Source organism: Oncorhynchus nerka, linkage group LG2 (genome assembly GCF_034236695.1).
Source record: "Oncorhynchus nerka isolate Pitt River linkage group LG2, Oner_Uvic_2.0, whole genome shotgun sequence".
NCBI lineage: Eukaryota > Metazoa > Chordata > Actinopteri > Salmoniformes > Salmonidae > Oncorhynchus > Oncorhynchus nerka.
In genome coordinates this window covers 23,961,820-23,975,650 of record NC_088397.1, presented here as the reverse complement: position 1 = coordinate 23,975,650, position 13,831 = coordinate 23,961,820, and the positions used below count along the sequence as shown (strand labels likewise).

The window sequence follows — 13,831 nt, the reverse complement described above, 5'->3', positions numbered from 1 at the left end:
TACCCCGGCCTACCCTGGCCTAACCCTCCCCCTACCCCGGCCTACCCCGGCCAAACCCTCCCCTACCCCGGCCAAACCCTCCCCTACCCCGGCCTACCCCGGCCAAACCCGAACCCGGACGATGCTGGGCCAATTGTGCGCCGCCCTATGGGACTCTCAATCACAGCCAGTTGTGATACAGCCTGGAAATCTAACCAGGGTCTGTAGTGACGCCTCTAGCACTGAGATGCAGTGCCTTAGACCGCTGCACCACTCGGGAGACAAATCAGCATATAGATTATATATTTATATATATAAAATATCTCTAGTACTGTATTATGGATGACTTGCATGGATTGCAGGGCTCTAATGTCAAAGTGTGCATTATAATCCAATGCTTATCCTGCCAATAGCAAAGAATAAGGACAGTAGTACTAGTCAGCCCCAGAGATCCCTCCAACATGATTTCCTCTTGGTGGGACATTTCGTCTTAGTCTCCAGTGGATAATCACAATAGAGTACCCCATTTAGCTGTGTCCCCCCTGTATGTTTTCTGGGTAGCATGGTCACACTGCATCTAATGTTATATTAGTATTCATGATATTATTATTATCTGATAGCTCCAGACCACATGCTGTCTTGTAAACAGTGCACAGTACTGGGTTTTGCTGGTTAGCTAACGTGGTAATACCCATTTATTTTCCCGAAACAGAGACCGAAGCTTGTGAACACTGTTTTTTTTTTAAGGATGGGCAAAAAAATGTGTTTTCATGTCAAAGAGGAGAATGTTCAGTATTTCGGGGGAGGGAGGGAAGAGGGGGGAATTGATTCGTTATCGTCTTTTGATCGATGGGGCTATCAACCAATCAAATCCTGGGCCATTTTTCAGTGGACATGAAAATCCGTCAGCCCACGTTCTCTTGCTTGTTTTCCGATTTCAGGATTGGAAATGCACTGGAATACTGCATGCCCCCTTCGACTGTCTGAGCCGATATCAAACATACCCACAGTGCATTGTAACACCAACCTCTCCCTGTAGCGTGTATTGTTGCTACCAGGTGCTGTGTGATTGGATATCCCCTGATCAAACTGATCCCAAAGCCTGTAGGTACGTTTGATCGACGCTGCATGTAATGATGATTATAATGATGAAACGGGTCCAACTCTTGAGGTTATATTTAAGCCAAAGTCATGTCTCCAGTCCAGACCAAAGTATGTGGTGGGACTACTGTACTGTTACAGTCCATGACAATGGAGAATGAACCATTGCAAGAATCTCAAGATCTCTAGTAGCTCAGAAGGTTTTCTCCTCTATGGAGGGAGCTGGTGAGAAGGGCTGGGGCTGTGTTACTGTAGACATTGTCTGGTTAAACGTGCTGGTTCTCTCACCCCCCCCCCCCCCCCACCCCCGTATAGAAGCTACCTGTAGAGTCCCGGCAACTTACTTCGTCGGAGGGCAGCTCAGTGGATATCGGGCCCCCGGGGGATGGAGCTGAGTCAGTGGAGCTGGAGGACGAGGAGTCAGAGGACCCAGAGAACTGCTTCACTGATGGTGAGGGAGGGAGGGAGGATCTGGGGGAGAGGATGAGGAAGAGGGGGGGGCTGGCGAGAGGAAGGTTTGAGAGAGACTGACAGAGACAGAAGCTTTATCTTTGACATACTTTGTCCTTTCAAACATTAGAAGTAGTCTAAAGGGAATTCCGAGCTCTGATAGGGGGGCAACTGTTTGAAAAATGGGAGGACAGTTTTGTTTCAGTCAAGGACAAGGCATTATTTTATCGACTCTCTCTCTCTCTGTCTCTCTCTGTGTCTCTCTCTCTGTGTCTCTCTCTCTGATTCTCTCGGTGTCTCTCTCTCTGTGTCTCTCTCTCTGTCTCTGTCTCTCTCTCTCTCTCTCTTGTCTCTCTCTCTCTGTCTCTCCCAGGCTGTGTGCTCAGGTTCCAGTGTTGCCAGGTCAACGTTGAGCAGGGCAAGTGGAAGATGTGGTGGACCTTGAGGAAGACGTGTTTCATCATCGTGGAACACAACTGGTTCGAGACCTTAATCATTTTCATGATCCTGCTCAGCAGTGGAGCTCTGGTGAGTGGCTGCTGCTCACCTGGCCTGTGTAATGTTGTACCGCTCCTTTAAGAAAAGTCAAGTAAACGTGTGCTCTAGTTGTCTTTACATCACAATGGGAGTGTCAAATAATTACAGTCTGCTTACTTTGATGTAGAGTGAAGATGAGCTTTATGGCTTCTTGGTTATCCTGACCCTTCTGCTTTGAACTGAAAACTGAAATGTTGATTGATCAGAGTGTACTCCTCAGTAGGGTTGAGTCTGGACAGGGAAAACTCTGATCCATATGCATAACTAGGGCCCAGAGTATTTCCTGGTCAGGTCTTGTGTTCAGAAAAAACTCAGAGCCCTACATTTGACCAACAAAAAAAACAACCTACTGTGTGTGACTCAAAACACTTGACAAACATGACCTTAGCCCAGACCTCAGACACTGTCAACTATCTGATGCTTGATTCCTTGTTTGTGTCTCCGTGTAGGCGTTTGAAGACATTTACATAGAGCAGAGGAAGACCATTAAGGTAGTGCTGGAGTACGCAGACAAAGTCTTCACTTATATCTTCATCCTGGAGATGCTGCTGAAGTGGGTGGCCTACGGATTCAAGAAGTACTTCACCAACGCCTGGTGTTGGCTGGACTTCCTCATTGTTGATGTATGCATTTGCTGGAGTTGTATGCGAACTCCGTACACACATGGTGACCTTGAACGGGCTTTGTCAGTAGATTCATTCAAATCTTAGCTTTGGCTAGCAATTGAAAGTGATTTGATTAATTTTGTGATCATTCCTTCACCAATTGGAATGAATGGAAATCACATTACATTTTTTTTACCCATGTGCCGCACATACCTCTCCTTGTGCAAATGTCTCTCCTGATATTGCTTATTTCTTTCTCTCTCTCTCTCTCTCTCTCTCTCTCTCTCTCTCTCTCTCTCTCTCAGGTGTCTCTGGTGAGCTTGGTAGCCAATGCGTTAGGCTACTCTGAGCTGAGTGCCATCAAGTCCCTACGAACACTGCGGGCCTTAAGACCCCTGAGGGCCTTGTCACGGTTCGAGGGCATGAGGGTAAGGTTTACTGGAGAACATGTTACGTACTAAACTGCAATCAGAAAGAGCCTCTCAAGCAGCTTTTAGGATATTTGTTACGACAGAAAGTCCACAGCAATTGAGTCTCTTGAAAATAACTAAATGTCATAACTAAATGTAACTTATTTTAGGAGAGTAGTGCCTTGTTACATTTGACATCATGTAGAATTCTTAGCCGCAGTCCTTTTTAAGTGGCTTAGGCCTCTAAAAGGAGGAAAATAGGAACCAGCGTGGTATTTTAAATGGACGCATGCCTGTGTATAGAGATGGATTTCGAGATACGTCTCTCGTTGTGTGTATCTGCGTGACGTTCTCCACATTGTGTCGATAGATTCTATATCGATGTTCTCTGACATTGCTCTGCCGTCGATGTTGCTTGTGTGGGGCCTTTTGATGTGTAAATGTTTTTCTTTGTGTGTCTTTTCATTTGCAGTAAAACACTGTTGTGACTTCATCCTGACTCTTCTAAGGTTTTCTTTCTGTTTTGAGTGGTTAAATGTGCTCCGTCGCCACTCCTTTGAAAGAGCGTCTCCTCCCTTTTCCTTTCCTCAAATAGTTAACTGTCAAACTCTTGTTAACCCTCTGTGGTAGTGCTAGTAACATGCTTTGTACTGAAAATAACACAGTGAAAATACTGTACACATATTCTCATGTGTTCCTAACACAATATCTCAATATTACCAGCTCTATTAACCCTCCCTATACATGTATGATTATATTATTATTACATATGTTTATATTATACATACATATTACATATGTACATATATTATCATCTATGGTAACCAGGTTTCTTGGATAAGCCTAGAAATCCATGTTTTCTTGAGCAACAAGAGTGTGCATTTCAGCTTCAACTTTATCTCACTTTATCCACAACTTGGGTCACATTACTTTCTAGTCCTATCCAGAGAAACCTCAGCGAACCGGTTTAACCGAGCCCTCTAACCGGGTCATCTGTGATTTGACAGGTGGTGGTGAACGCCCTCCTGGGTGCCATTCCGTCCATCATGAACGTGCTGCTGGTGTGCCTCATCTTCTGGCTCATCTTCAGCATCATGGGCGTCAATCTGTTCGCAGGGAAGTACTATCACTGCGTCAACACCACCAACGACGAGACCTTTCCCATCGAGGTGGTCAACAACAAGAGCGACTGTCTGGCCCTGGCCAATGACAGCGCCCGATGGAAGAATGTCAAGATCAACTTTGATAATGTCGGGGCCGGGTACTTGGCCTTGTTGCAAGTGGTGAGTGGGACAGTTGTCTGTTGCCGTTTTACATTGCTCAGGAAGATTATGCTTTAAATCTGGTTTAAAAGTGTAGTTATTATGACATGTGTATATAATGTTAATTTACATTGAGTGAACAAAACATGAGGAAAACCTGCACTTTCCAACAAAGTCAAGGTTTTGGAGTGGCCAACACAAAGCCTTGACCTCAATCCTATAGAATATTTGTGGGCAGAACTGAAAAAGCATGTGTGAGCAAAGATACCTACAAACATGACTCAGTTACACCAGCTCTGTCAGGAGGAATGGGCCAAAATTAATCCAACTTATTGTGCGAAGCTTGTGGAAGGCTACCCGAAACGTTTGACCTAAGTTAAACAATTTAAAGGCAATGCTACCAAATACTAATTGAGTGTATGTAAACATCTGACCCACTGGGAATGTGATGAAAGAAATAAAAGCTGAAATAAATCATTCTCTCTACTATTATTCTGACATTTCACATTCTTAAAATAAAGTGGTGATCCTAACTGACCTAAGACAGGGAATTATTACTCAGATTAAATGTCAGGAACTGTGAAAAACTGAGTTTAAATGTATTTGGCTAAGGTGTATGTTAACTTCCAACTTCACCTGTAGCTATGCACCTGTAGCTATGCACCTGTAGCTATGCACCTGTAGCTATGCACAGTATTGAGACTGTTCCTTTCATATTTTCTACCTGCTACCAAAATAGCTCTCCTTAAGTAAAAGTAGTGAAGCGGAGGCTGACTGCAGGGCTGCAGCTAGGGAACAGGGAAGTCAGATGTAAGTAACCACTCGAGAGTGACCCCTCAGAGAGTAACTCATTCTGTTCTCTGTTCTCTGCTCCTAGGCAACGTTCAAAGGTTGGATGGACATCATGTACGCAGCTGTGGACTCTCGTAATGTAAGTGTTTCTTTGGGGCTCTGGTCATGGTGAATGGCTGACAGTTTAAAGTCAGGTTGACTCTTGCATTTAAGGTTTTGAGCTGACATTTGATGGGCTTTTCGTGGCTTTTGTCTAAAAATAAAAGTGTTTTTTTCCCTTAGGAATGACCTGTCAATAAGGGTTTGACTTGAATGTGGTGTAATAGGTGCTATGATTAGACATTTTACTGTATATCTTTCTTGTTTGTGTTTCAGGTGGAACTTCAGCCCCAATATGAACAGAACCTCTACATGTATCTGTACTTCGTCATCTTCATCATCTTTGGCTCCTTCTTCACTCTCAACCTCTTCATTGGTGTCATCATTGACAACTTCAACCAACAGAAGAAAAAGATACGTATTCAGTATCAAAGAGGGGGAGGGGTGGGGCGGGGGCAATGCAAATAGTCTGGGTTGCCATTTGATTAGTTGTGCAGTAGTGACCAGGTGTTCGTTTACACTGTGATATTGTTAGCACATCTCTCAGCTAACCTGCTGCTAGCTGAGAGATGATTCATAATACAGCAGGCATATGAGTCAGACACACACACATTCACCTTCCAGTTGTTAAGAGAGCTAACACTGTGAATGCAGTCTCCATAATACAGAGACAGAGGAGACAAGAAAAAAAGAAAGAAAGAAAGAAAGAAAGAAAGATCAAGGAGAAAGAGGAGCATGAGAGATATCGAGAGAAGAGAGGGATGAGAAAGAGAGATCTGAAAAGGGTGCCTTGCCCTGAGCTAACAATGACTGAAAGAAACTGGAGCGAGAGACAGACAGACAGACACACACAGAGAGGGAGAGACAGACCAACAGACAGACAGAGAAACAGACACAAACAGACAGACCAACAGACAGATAGAGAAACAGACACAGACAGACAGACAGACAGACAGACAGACAGACAGACAGACAGACAGACAGACAGACAGACAGACAGACAGACAGACAGACAGACAGACAGACAGACAGACAGACAGACAGACAGAGAAACAGACACAAACAGACAGACCAACAGACAGATAGAGAAACAGACAGACAGACAGACAGACAGACAGACAGACAGACAGACAGACAGACAGACAGACAGACAGACAGACAGACAGACAGACAGACAGACAGACAGACAGACAGACAGACAGACAGAGAAACAGACACAAACAGACAGACCAACAGACAGATAGAGAAACAGACAGACAGATAGAGAAACAGACAGACAGACAGACAGACAGACAGACAGACAGACAGACAGATAGATAGATAGAGAAACAGACACAGACAGACAGACAGACAGACAGACAGACAGACACAGACAAACCAACAGACAGACAGAGAAACAGACAGACAGACAGACAGACAGACAGACAGACAGACAGATAGACAGACAGACAGACAGACAGACAGACAGACAGACAGACAGACAGACAGACAGACAGACAGACAGACAGACAGACAGACAGACATGCTCTGGCTGTACATGTGTTGGGTTTTTACCAGGTTTTGTATTGTTCCCTTTACTTTGGAGGTCAGGACATCTTCATGACAGAGGAACAGAAGAAGTACTACAATGCCATGAAGAAGCTCGGCTCCAAGAAGCCCCAGAAGCCTATTCCCAGGCCAACGGTTTGACACTGATATTGACACCTATTGATATTACAATAACCATTCAAACAAACAGTAGCTCAAATATTCAAGACTGATTAAGAATTAATATTTAAGACTGATTTCTCATAGCAAAATAACAAATATTGTAAATCAATATTTAGTTTGAATTCTCACTATAATGATCATTAAAAATATATATATTTCTATCGCTCTCTACCTCTGTTTCTCTCTCTCCCTTCATCTGTCTTTCCGTTCTAGAATGCATTCCAAGGCTGTGTGTTTGACTTCGTAACGAAGCAGGCTTTTGACATTGTCATCATGATCCTCATCTGCCTCAACATGGTCACTATGATGGTGGAAGAGGATGACCAGACACCAGAGAGGGAAAAAATCCTCCACTGGATTAACTTTGTCTTTATAGTGCTCTTCACTGGGGAGTGTACGCTCAAAATGATATCCCTCCGCCATTACTACTTCACCATTGGCTGGAACGTGTTTGACTTTGTCGTTGTCATCCTTTCAATCGTAGGTAAGAACCCCGACTCTTCATAGTTGTTTGAATCAAAATGTAGCATTCAGAATGTTTGGAGTTGTAACTGAGAAATTGTATGTGTTTAATTGGTGTGGTTTTTGTCTCTGTCCTTACAGGTATGTTTTTATCAGAATTGATTGAGAAGTACTTTGTTTCCCCAACGTTATTCCGAGTCATCCGACTTGCCAGAATCGGCCGCATCCTCCGTCTCATCAAGGGCGCCAAGGGCATCCGGACGCTTTTGTTCGCCTTGATGATGTCACTTCCTGCCCTGTTTAACATTGGCCTCCTGCTCTTCCTGGTCATGTTCATCTACGCCATCTTCGGCATGTCCAACTTCGCCTACGTCAAGCACGAGGCGGGAATCGACGACATGTTCAACTTCGAGACGTTCGGCAACAGCATGCTCTGCCTGTTCCAGATCACCACGTCGGCGGGCTGGGACGGCCTCCTGGCGCCCATCCTCAACAAGAAGGAGCCCGACTGTGACAGCCAGATGGAGCACCCGGGCACCTTGTACCGGGGAAACTGCGGCAACCCGCCAGTGGCCATGTTCTTTTTCGTCAGCTACATCATCATCTGTTTCCTCATCGTGGTCAACATGTACATCGCCGTCATCCTGGAGAACTTCAGCGTGGCCACCGAGGAGTCGGCCGAGCCGCTGAGCGAGGACGACTTTGAGATGTTCTACGAGGTGTGGGAGCGCTTTGACCCGGACGCCACGCAGTTTGTGGAGTACGACAAGCTGTCGGACTTTGCAGACGCTTTGGACCCACCGCTGCGAATGGCCAAGCCCAACCACATCCAGCTGATCAAAATGGATCTGCCCATGGTCAGCGGGGAGCGCATCCACTGCCTTGACATCCTGTTTGCCTTCACCAAGCGTGTCCTGGGAGAGGGCGAAGGATTGGACCTCCTCCGGGGCCAGATGGAGGAGCGCTTCATGGCCTCCAACCCCTCCAAAGTCTCCTACGAACCCATCACCAGTACCTTGCGGCGTAAGCAGGAAGACATGTCTGCCGTGGTGATCCAGAGGTCCTTTAGGCGCTACCTGGCCCGACTCGCCCTGAAGAAAGCAGCAGAGCTCTACAAGGAGCAGCCTAAAGGCAGCGTGATGTGCGAGCTGGAGGACAAGGAGGTGCTGGTGATAGGGAAGTTTGCGGACAACTCCACCTCCACAGAGAAAATGGACATGACGTCCTCCACCGCCTCGCTGCCTTCGTACAACAGTGCCACAAAGTCGGAAAAGGACAAATATGAGAAAGAACAGAGGGAGAAAGAGGACAGAGAGAAAGATCTAAGAGAGCAAAATAAACAAGTGAACAAGAGGAGAAATGATGAGTACTGAGACGTTTGCTTTGAAGCGAAACTTGTTTACAGTTTTGGATTATCGATGTATGCTAAATGCTAAATGCTAATGTGTTGGTGTAGGGTGTGTGGTGGTGTTGGGTGCTAGGCCAAACTGATATGTAGCTAGCTAAGGCTGAGGCCAGAGAGCAGGTTTGGAGCCATTTAAGGGGACTGTTCCAGGGGGTTACATAGTAACAAGGCAGCGGAAGATTATTGTTATGTATCACTGCCAGGAGTAAGTGAAAGGTGGCGACTCAAAAAGCCGCTGCGAAACCGCTTGTGATTTTCTGTTGAGTGTTACTATCTGACACACCTGTGTATACTGTGAAGTTTTCTGTAGCTAGTGCTGCTGCTACCATCATACATCCAGTGTCTTGAATAACGGTCGCCGTGTTACTTAAGGTTCTTGCATTTTTGTATAACTTCTGTTTTTTATGGTAAGGAATGTTTTATCGTGTAATTGTGAGAATGTGTCCACTTCTTTTCACGGTTGTAAAAACACCATGTACAGCAAAACTCAGCTACTTAACAAATCCATGTTCCAATACTAACACCACATGCGTGTTGTTACTCCCAGAACTCTTTGTGCTCAGGCCGCAGTTTTCGTGTATCCTTCTGGGAATAAGCATAGATACTGTATATGTAACTAACCGGGTCTCCTGCACACCACAAGACTGTGCTAGCCCGCTGAGGTAAGGTCTGAGACTTAGCTCGGGGAGCTAACCCAGGTCTTCAGATCTCAGGCAAGGTTATTTATCACGTGAACATTACATTATGCACACGCTTAATTCCACAACCTATCATCGGTGACACTTGGCAAATATATATCTTGTACCTCTATATGATTTGCTGTTGTTCTCCCCACGCTGTTTCTATGAACACGCCCATGGACACAGAGATCCTGAATGTATGTCAACAGATCCATTGGGAGGGATTCAATGAGATCTTCTTCATCTTCGTAGACCTTCATTGTCACAAAGCAATGTGTCCGACAGATGTATTTTAATCTCTCTCTCTCTCTCTCTCTCTCTCTCTCTCTCTCTCTCTCTCTCTGTGTCTCTCTCTCTCTCTGTGTCTCTCTCTCTGTGTCTCTCTCTGTGTGTCTCTCTCTGTGTCTCTCTCTCTGTCTCTCTCTCTCTCTCTCTCTCTCTGTGTCTCTCTGTGTCTCTCTCTCTCTCTGTGTCTCTCTCTCTGTGTCTCTCTCTCTGTGTCTCTCTGTGTCTCTGTCTCTCTCTCTCTCTCTGTGTCTCTCTCTGTGTCTCTCTCTGTGTGTCTCTCTCTGTCTCTCTCTCTGTCTCTCTCTCTGTGTGTCTCTCTCTGTGTCTCTCTCTCCGTGTCTCTCTGTGTCTCTCTCTCTCTCTCTCTCTCTCTCTCTCTCTCTCCACTCTTTGTTTCTGTCGAAACGCTCTTGTAAAGAAAGGTGACTAACAAAAATATAATAAAGGGAACACATTGATGGTATTTTTCAACGGTGTCTAAATCCATTATAATATGTGCATATGACACCTGGCATTGAGTTTAGCACTTGTCTGTGCTGCACACTGTACTCATAGTTCATTAATGACTTTAATTCAAAGCCTGATTCTTTCAACATAGTGATTTGGTTCGATTTATAAATAGTATGGTGTACTATATAGACCCACAGTATGCATAACACTTCCATTTGATGTAAGAGCACTTGTTTAGCTTTTAATGGCCATCCCCAAAGGGTATTATGTGAGTGTGTGTGTGACTGGGGGTCTACAGTTGACTTGTATTACAAGTATCATAAATAGTGCTTCTACTGTAGCTACTGTTGCTTTTTGAAGTAAGGTTTAGGTTGCCATTTTTCTACAACTTGTTTTACATTCTGCACACATTGACACATGAAACACTTGTATGGTCCACATTTCTGTAGATATGAAACATAAAGCAATCGGCAGCCATTTTCCCTTCAGGTAGTGTGTTAGTGAAGGGCATGCAGGTCAGGACTAGTATCAGCTCATCTGCTAACGTGAATGGAAACATTCTACAGAATAAAGAACATATTTGTTTTTACACACCTGTTACTTTCTGATAGAGCATAGCTTAAAAGAGAAAGGTATGACGATTGCTGGATATCTGGTTTGAAGGGGTCATCCATGTGGTTGAACTTCACGTTACACTGAAATGTATACATTTGCAAATGTGTGACAAGTGACATTTTTGTTAGAACCAAAGATGTGACCACAAAACACAAAATCAAGATTTCAAAAATAAAACCGATTTTGGAACACATTCTTTGTACACAGAATATTTTCAGTCAGATGGAACTGTTGCGTCATGCAATCTATTGTTAGCATGTTGACTGGTCAATAGGCAGCTGGGAGACATACTGTATACGAGCTGTATACAGAGGGAGAGAGATTGAGATTACCCCCGCCCTTACTGCCTCAAAACACTTTGCTGAACCTGCCACCAGATTCTCCCCTGCTGTTGCTTGGCAACCTTACATCACAGCTCCCCCGCTTTTGATTGATCAGTAGTGTTTCCCAACTGCCTACCCACAATACCTTGTTGCGAGCAGGCATACCTTTCCCAACCCCTTTCCTTCCCTTCTTCCCTGCATCAGAAATAAACACCATGATCAGACGCCATGTAATACACGTATTATACTGTACAGTACTACAGTACATGCATAGTATCAATGAACTGCCTTCATATCCCTGCACTTTAATCCATACACGTCTTTTGTGAGGTGGGAAGACAGGACCAACTTACACCCTTAACCTGCCTGCCACCAAAGAGAGGACTGCCTGCAAAACAAGGTCAGTGGCTCCACCTAGAGGTGGGGAGACACACGAACAGTCTGCGTAGCACTTCTGGCTGATTTCAATGAGCTTTTTCAATATGTTCTATGAGTGCTTGTTCACTGGCTCAAATCATGCAGTAGGCTGAACTTATGTGCTCAATTAACTACTCAAATTATGTCATTATAGTAGGTTATTATGTCTGTTGAACTCTTGAGAATAATTTCCATGATTACCTAGCAATAGTTGCTCAGCAACAGCACAAATGGGCAATAAACAATAACCCCCCATAGGCAAACACAGTAAGCAAGGGAATTTTGGTTTTGTCATCAAGTTCCATTGAGTCAAACCGTACAACCTATTATCATTTTTTCGTATTTGTATTATGTACCGGTAATTGTAATAATATTTGAATTCATGTAATAATGATTATTTCAATGTTGTTACTTAACTCCTCATTAAGCCATAATTTAGACATGATTAAATCTGTTGTCAACTATCCAGGTATAGAGGTATAGCATGGGACTGACATCTAAAGACTATGATTTGACAGTCAGTTTAAAACCTATGACCTTGTTCCTAATGTATTTTCTGAATATTTCTCAATTCACTACAATCACTACTTTTGAAGGTATGAACAAGATCAGAATAGTATCAGCTATAACTGACTTTATGCTAAATAACAATACATACAGTGCCTTCAGAAAGTATTCAGACCCCTTGACTTTTCCCACATACCTTATTCATCCTTATTCAAAAATGGATGAATACATTTTAAAAACTCAGCAATCTACACACACAATACCCCATAATGACAAAGCAAAAACAGACATGTTTGAAAATGCATTAAACATAAACTGAAATACCTTATTTACATAAGTATTCAGACCCTTTGCTATGAGCCTCATGTTTCCATTGATCATCCTTGAGATGTTTCTACAACTTGGAGTCCACCTCTGGTAAATTCAATTGACTGGACATGATTTGGAAAGGCACACACCTGTCTATATAAGGTCCCACAGTTGACAGTGTATGTCTGAGCAAAAACCAAGCCATGAGGTTGAAGAAATTGTCAGTAGAGCTCCGAAGCAGGATTATGTTGAGGCACAGATCTGAGGAAGGGTACCAAACCATTTTTGCAGCATTGAAGGTCCCCAAGAACACAGTGGCTTCCATCATTCTTAAATGGAAGAAGTTTGGAACCACCAAGACTCTTCCTAGAGCAGGCCGCCTGGACAAGTTGAGCAATCGTGGAGAAGGGCCTTGGTCAGGGAGGTGACCAAGAACCCAATGGTCACTAACAGAGGTCCAGAGTTCCTCTGTGGAGATGGAAGAACCTTCCAGACGGACAACCATCTCTGCAACACTCCACCAATCACGCCTTTATGGTAGAGTGGCCAGACAGAAGCCACTCTAAAGTAAAAGGCATATGACAGCCCACTTGGAAGTTTGCCAAAATGCACCTAAAGCCTCTCAGACCATGAGGAACAAGATTCTCTGGTCTGATGAAACCAAGATTAAACTCTTTGGCCTGAATGCCAAGCATCACATCTGGAAGAAACCTGACAGAATCCCTACGGTGAAGCATGGTGGTGACAGCATCATGCTGTGGGGGTGTTTTTCAGCGGCAGGGACTGCGTGACCAGTCAGGATCGAGGGAATGATGAACAGAGCAAAGCACAGAGAGATCCTTGATGAAAACCTGCTCCAGAGTGCTCAGGACCTCAGACTGGGAGGCGAAGGTTCTCCTTCCAACAGGACAACAACCCTAAGCACACAGCCAAGACAACGCAGGAGTGGCTTCGGGACAAGTCTCCGAATGTCCTTGAGTGGCCCAGACAGAGCCTAAAAAATGTATATATTTTTTTGTCATTATGGGGTATTGTGTGTAGATTGATGAGGAAAACTGTTTTTTTAAATCAATTTTAGAATAAGGCTGTAACCTAACAAAATGTGGAAAAACTCAAGGCGTCTGAATACTCTCCGAAGGCACTGTACATCCTGGAATAATCCGTTGCTGAGAACAGTTGCATACCTAATGTCATTTTTTTCTTTACATTTATTTAACTAGGCAAGTCAGTTAAGAACAAATTCTTATTTTCAATGACGGCATAGGAACAGTGGGTTAACTGCCTTGTTCAGGGACAGAAAGACAGATTTTTACCTTGTCAGCTCGGGAGTTTGAACTTGTAACCTTCCGGTCTTGAGCGCAAGACAGCAGTCTTTGCTATGTGTTACCCTGGGAAACAGACACATTCCGGAGAAACCATCTCACTCTGAC

At 44.2% G+C, this 13,831-nt stretch overlaps 1 pseudogene; it reads left to right on the top strand.

The window, feature by feature from the left end:
- The window catches only part of LOC115132901 (sodium channel protein type 2 subunit alpha-like), a 41,322-nt pseudogene extending 30,284 nt beyond the window's left edge, over positions 1 to 11,038 (top strand).
- The last annotated feature ends 2,793 nt before the right edge of the window (positions 11,039 to 13,831 follow it).